Below are 6,345 nucleotides of genomic sequence, written 5' to 3'. Positions count from 1 at the left end.
AAATATTTATTGTATCAAAATTAAACAACAAATCAAGATAACCACTTCAATGGTATCAAGCATTTGACGTAAATTGATAAGAACAAATAATTCATTTTTATACCTACAATAAAAAGAAATTAGCAAAATAAAAAGAAATAAAGAAAGAATATACGAAATATAAACAATCTTACTTCACCAAGAATTCATCATCTTCACCTAGACATAATAGATTTAGCTTTCCATGAACTTACTTTTGATCAACACTAAAAACATCATTCATAATTTGGAAAATGAAAATATATTGGAACTTAGAACTTTTATACACACTCACATTATATTTTACAATGAGATAGAATGATTCTCAAGCTAGCACAAGGCCTCTATTTATAGGCCAAATGAGAGAAAGGGTCAAAAATTTTATTAATGTCATGTAGTTGTAATAGTAGTCTTTGTCTCCTCCAACTTCAATTCCATGTCCCTTCTTTCAATGCTTTGTTCCACGACTTTAATCACCGAATTTGACTCTGCTCAAAACAGCAAACATATGGGGAATTGTCTGTAGATGAATTTGACCACTTGGTTCACCTCATTTGGTTATATATTGAAATAGTTATGTTTTTTTTACTATATGCTGGTAATGGTGAAAGTAAATTTGTCCTCCTTTTGATATTTTCACAATTTGATCATCTTAACCAACAGACGATGGTTGGAGTTAGTAAAATACTACGATTGTGAAATTAGCTACCATCCAGGGAAAGCTAATGTTGTGGCAGATGCTTTGAGCAGAAAAGTAGCAGTCGTAACACATCTGTTAGTACAGAGATCTCTTCAGTCAGAGATTCAGAGGTTTGGCTTAGAGGTTTACCCTAAGGGCAGAGCTCCCAAATTGTCTAATCTGACAGTCCAGTCTTCTTTGCTAGACCGAATCCGTAGAGGCCAGTCTTCAGATGAACAGTTACAGAAATGGAGACTGAAGGATGAAGCCAAGGGCAGTGTACTCTACACAGTATCTGATGGTATTGTGAGACACAAAGGAAGGATGTGGGTGCCTAGTGCTGATTCGATCAGAGATGATATCTTGTCAGAGGTACATACATCTCCGTATTCCATCCATCCAGGAGGTACATGTAACGCCCCAGATTCGACGACTGTACTCACTGTACCAAGACGAGTCTTTCCAGCGTGCTTATGTCCTCACTCACACGCACCCTGGGAAACTTTCCAAGAGGTCACCCATCCCAAAATTGCCCCAAGTCAAGCACGCTTAACTTTGGAGTTCTTATGTGATGAGCTACCGAAAAGAAGATGCACCTTCATGATATGAGTAGTACAAATCAAATCTTTTAAGCCCTCTTCAACTGTACAGTCCATTACATTGAACAGTCTCGGAATCCCTCTCATTCCCGTGTGGGATCGGTTCATTCATGTTCCCTCCACCTAGAAGCCTGCCAGGAGCCGCTCATTGTCCGTGCAACTGATGGCACCGGCGATCACCCCCCGCCCTCTTCGGCCCCGGGCCTCACATGCCCACCAGCTTCCGCTTGGTTCGTCCCCGAACCACACCGTACTAAGAGAGGTTGGCTCTGATACCAACTATAACGCCCCAAATTCGACGACTGTCCTCACTGTACCAAGACGAGTCTTTCCAGCGTGCTTATGTTCTCACTCACACGCACCCTGGGAAACTTCCCAGGAGGTCACCCATCCCAAAATTGCCCCAAGTCAAGCACGCTTAACTTTGGAGTTCTTATGTGATGAGCTACCGAAAAGAAGATGCACCTTCATGATATGAGTAGTACAAATCAAATCTTTTAAGCCCTCTTCAACTGTACAGTCCATTACATCGAACAGTCTCGGAATCCCTCTCATTATCGTGTGGGATCGGTTCATTCATGTTTCCTCCACCTAGAAGCCTGCCAGGAGCCGCTCATTGTCCGTGCAACTGAGGGCACCGGCGATCACCCCCCGCCCTCTTCGGCCCCGGGCCTCACATACCAAGATGTACAAAGATTTGTAGTTGTTGTATTGGTGGCCAGGTATGAAGCAGGACATCTGCCAATTTGTATCTGAATGTCTCACTTGTCAGCAAGTGAAGGCAGAGCATCAGAGGCTAGCAGGAATGCTTAAGCCGCTCCCTATCCCCAAGTGGAAATGAGGGAATATCACCATAGATTTTGTTGTTGGTTTGCCGAGGTCAGTCAGAGGATTCAATGTCATTTGGGTTATAGTGGATCGACTTACCAAGTCAGCACATTTCTTACCAGTGAAGACGACTTTCTCCATGACTCAGTATGCAGAGCTCTATATCAGGGAGATAGTCCAATTGCACGGGATCCCAGTTTCTACCGTGTCTGACATAGATCCGAGATTCACATCGTCCTTTTGGAAGAGTTTACATGCAGCCATGGGGACGAAGCTACTATTCAGTATTGCATTCTACCCTGAGACAGATGGCCAGTCTAAGCGAGTGATTTAGATATTGGAAGATCTGTTGCGAGCTTGTGCGATAGATTTTCATGAGAATTGGGAATCGAAACTACCTCTAGTGGTGTTTATTTACAACAACAGTTTTCAATCATTTATAGGTATGGCTCCCTACGAAGCACTGTATGTAAGGAAGTGCAGATCGCCGATTCATTGGAATGAAATCGGTGAGAGATCAGAACTTGGCCCAGAGATTGTTCAACAGACTGCAGACGTGGTGGTCAAGATCTGAGACAGGATGAATACCGCACAGAGTCGCCAAAAGAGTTATGCTGACAAGAGAAGGAGAGATCTCGAATTTGCCGTAGGAGATAACATATTCTTGAAGATGGAACCTGTGAAGGGTGTTATGAGGTTTGGGAAGAGAGGAAAATTGAGTCCGAGATTTATTGGGCCATTTGATATTCTTGACAGAGTTGGGACACTTGCTTAACGTGTAGCCATACCGCCGAATCTGGCTGAAGTACACAACGTATTTCACGTCTCGATACTGAGGAAGTATATAGCAAACCCTTCGCATGTTTTTAAGTTTTGAGCCATTGAAGTTGGCTCCAGATCTGTCGTATGAGGAAAGACCTGTTCAAATCCTAGACAGACAAGAGCGGAGGCTTCGGAACAAAGTGACCAAGTTGGTCAAAGTCCGGTGGCTGAATCAATCAGTGGAGGAGGTCACTTGGGAGGCCTAAGCGGATATGAGGAATCTCTACCCGGAATCCTTTGGCATGATTTAATTTCGTGGATGAAATTTATTTAAGTGGGGGATGAATTGTAGAGCCCAAAATATGTACACGTATAAAAAACATGCATTTATTTAAATTGTTAAATTATTTATTTAAGTTTAAAATGATTTTAACGGTGTATGACTTACGATTTGAATTATTTTAAAATATTATATGTTTATTTGATACACGTTAAAATGTTTTCTTGAGTTTCACGTTTCAGGCCAATATTCGGTGCGGGATCGGGAATAGAGGCTGGAGACGATTTACGCGATTCATGAAAAATGTGGTGTAATGCCCGAATTTTGAAATATTGTGGCATTAGTTGTGATGGTTTATGACTTTATGTTATGGTATAAATGGTAATGAATGCTATAGAATGGAATAGATAATTGATGGGTAGAATCAAAGGTTGAATTTGAGCTAAATAGGTGATGGAAGTGCAGAAACGATATGAAAAATGTGGCAGTAGTTGTGCTTTTTAGCATAATGTTTTGTATATTGATCCAATTGATGTGAGGCTACTTTCATTAAAAAGATATGACATAAGGCTATAACTTTCATGTTTTGAGTTTTGTTCAAATCATTTGGGAAGATGAGCCAAAAGCGCCCCGAAGTGTGTCGTGCGTATCGTCGTTCCTACAATGACACATGTTGGGAGATTTAGCATAACTTTTTACTCAGATCTCCAAATGACATGAGGCCAATTGGAGATGCAAGCCAAGACATAGGGCTACAACTTTGTAGTTTACCACTTTCGCAAATTCTGAAGTTAAAAATGCGTTCTTGGCAGAATACTGCGCGCCCCTGCGCAGGATCCGGCGCCCTAGCGCGCGCAGTGCTGAAATTTTGGTGTTTGGGCAGCAAGGTGCGCGCGGCTGCGCCAAAATCACGCGCCATGGCGCCCAGCACTTGTACAAAAAACGTGTTTTGAGGTTTGGATGGTATATATTTGATTGGGGAATGATTTTTGTATCATTTTCTCTTCTCTTTTTCCTACTCCATCGGTTTAGAGTTAGGGTTATTCATTTTTCCTTTCATCTTCTAATTTCTTCTTCAATCTATGGGAGATTTGTTCAAGGAAATTATGAAATGAAGTTAGATTTGTGATCCTCTCTCCAAGATCTTCAAGATGGTGTAAGTATGTTATATTTTTATTCAAGTTTGGAAATGGGATGAAGTTTAGAATTGATATTTGTGTTGATATTTGAGATGTTGGAGATGTTGAAATTGTGTTGGTTTGAATTTAAAATGGAATTGAAGCCAATGGCAAAGTATAGGAGCTAATTTCTTTAGCACGCATGCTATGTGTTTGATGAAATGATTCAATGAATGTTTTTATGGCATATTAAGGTTAAGAAATTTACGGATCTTGATTCAAAGCAGTATTGAACTAATTATGAATTTTGAACAGAAATTACTCTGTTTTGATAGATGATCAAAGTCCTTGAGTTATAGTAGAATTCAAAGGTTCAAGACTTCTCATCTACACATTTCGATCTTCTTTTGGTAATATTTGAAAGGTATGTTACGGTCGATAACATACGAGGTAAAAGTATCATTTTTATTTTAAATTGAAAACTCTATGGCTTGATGAACTATTGGTGATTTGATGATGATTGTTGTATTGAGATGAGTTGATTATGATATCGAGATGATGATATTGATTTGCATCATGACATTGCATATTGAGCCACTTGTTGATTCAGATTTGATATGGCGGAGGTCGCCTTGATATATTGATTTGTTGGACGTATGGGGCTATAGTTGAGTTGGCATAGTGTATGCGGAGGTCGCTGCTATGGCCTGAACACTCTCTATAGGCGCACCATAGTCCTGGGATTGTAGAACACAGCACCCCACCCCGAGCGGATGAGTCGGTGGATGTTGCTGGGTGATTCTATTCCCTTGGGTACCCTATGACCAGATGATTCACTTGATCTTGAGATTTATTGATAGCCCACAGCTTCTGATCATGCATTGCATTATATTGCATCTTTATGAATTTATATGAAATATTTGAAAATTTAACTCTCATTTGTGATTGATTGTATCATACTGGGTTTATACTCACCGGCATGTCCGGTACCTCTTGTTTTCATGTGCTTGACGGTAGGTGAGGCGAGGCTTGGGATGCCAGAGTCCAGCTCAAGGCGAGGAGATACGAGTTAGAGTGGGATTCTCGGGTCTTAGGAGCTATGTGATGATGTTTGGATTTCTTTGGTTCACTACTTCATGTTGGCATGTTGAAAATTTATATTTCAAACATTTGAGACAATTAAATTATTTTGACGATGTTTATGTAAGTTTGTGAACAACAAATTATGTATTTTACTCAATCATTTGGTGTGTGACAATTATAATTATTAGTATTAGATATCGGACCCGGGGCCCCACATTAGGTGGTATCAGAGCGTAAGATATTTGGGAACAGGGTAGATCGAGTCAGTTCGAATTGCTTGATCATGTGATATATTTGTTAGCATTTTCATTGTGCCATAATGTGAAATACATGATTTAAATTGAGAAATTATATTGTTGAGCTTTATTCGAGATTTTTGAGATTGTTGAGTCTCGAGAGCCAGAGATGATTGATACAAGATTGAGATGATTGTGATTTTGTGATTTTATCTGTGGTTGATCTATTGTATATCAGACATGGCTACTCGAGGTAGAGGTCGTGGTAGACATAGACAGAACGTACCAGTGGCACAAGATCAGGGCAGTGCTACTCATACTCAGATGGATATAACTCCGACTCCGATGGAGATACTGTTAGCCAGATTTCAGTCTTTGCACCCACCGATGTTGAAGGGTACGGAGAATGCATTAGACTGTGAGAACTGGTTGGAGAATATGGACCAATTATTTGAATCTCTTGAGTATCCAGATGATCGTAGAATCAAGTTAGTTGTTCATCAGTTATTGGATGTTGCTAAAAGTTGGTGGATCATGACCAAGAAAGCTTTAGAGAGTCGAGGTACGATTGTTACCTGGGATATCTTTAAATCTGAATTTTATCAGCGTTTCTTTCCTACCTCTTACAGGAAAGATAGGGGAGCCGAGTTTGCAAATTTAAAGCAGGGAAATTTGAATATTGAGGACTATGTTGCTAAGTTCTCGAATTTACTGAGATTTGCTCCTCATGTAGCATCTGATG

General features: G+C 40.2%; 1 long non-coding RNA gene across 1 annotated transcript; it reads left to right on the top strand.

Moving 5' to 3' along the window:
* Positions 1-4,209: 4,209 nt before the first annotated feature.
* Positions 4,210-5,487, top strand: LOC140982388 (uncharacterized). The gene is made up of 3 exons (XR_012176251.1): positions 4,210-4,322; positions 4,620-4,708; positions 5,302-5,487. It is a non-coding gene; the product is annotated as an uncharacterized lncRNA (long non-coding RNA).
* Positions 5,488-6,345: the final 858 nt, after the last annotated feature.

The sequence above is a fragment of the Primulina huaijiensis genome, chromosome 8 (assembly GCF_012295235.1).
Source record: "Primulina huaijiensis isolate GDHJ02 chromosome 8, ASM1229523v2, whole genome shotgun sequence".
Taxonomy (NCBI): Eukaryota; Viridiplantae; Streptophyta; class Magnoliopsida; order Lamiales; family Gesneriaceae; genus Primulina; species Primulina huaijiensis.
The sequence above is the reverse complement of the archived record's forward strand: the minus strand, read 5'-3'. Positions and strand labels throughout refer to the sequence as shown.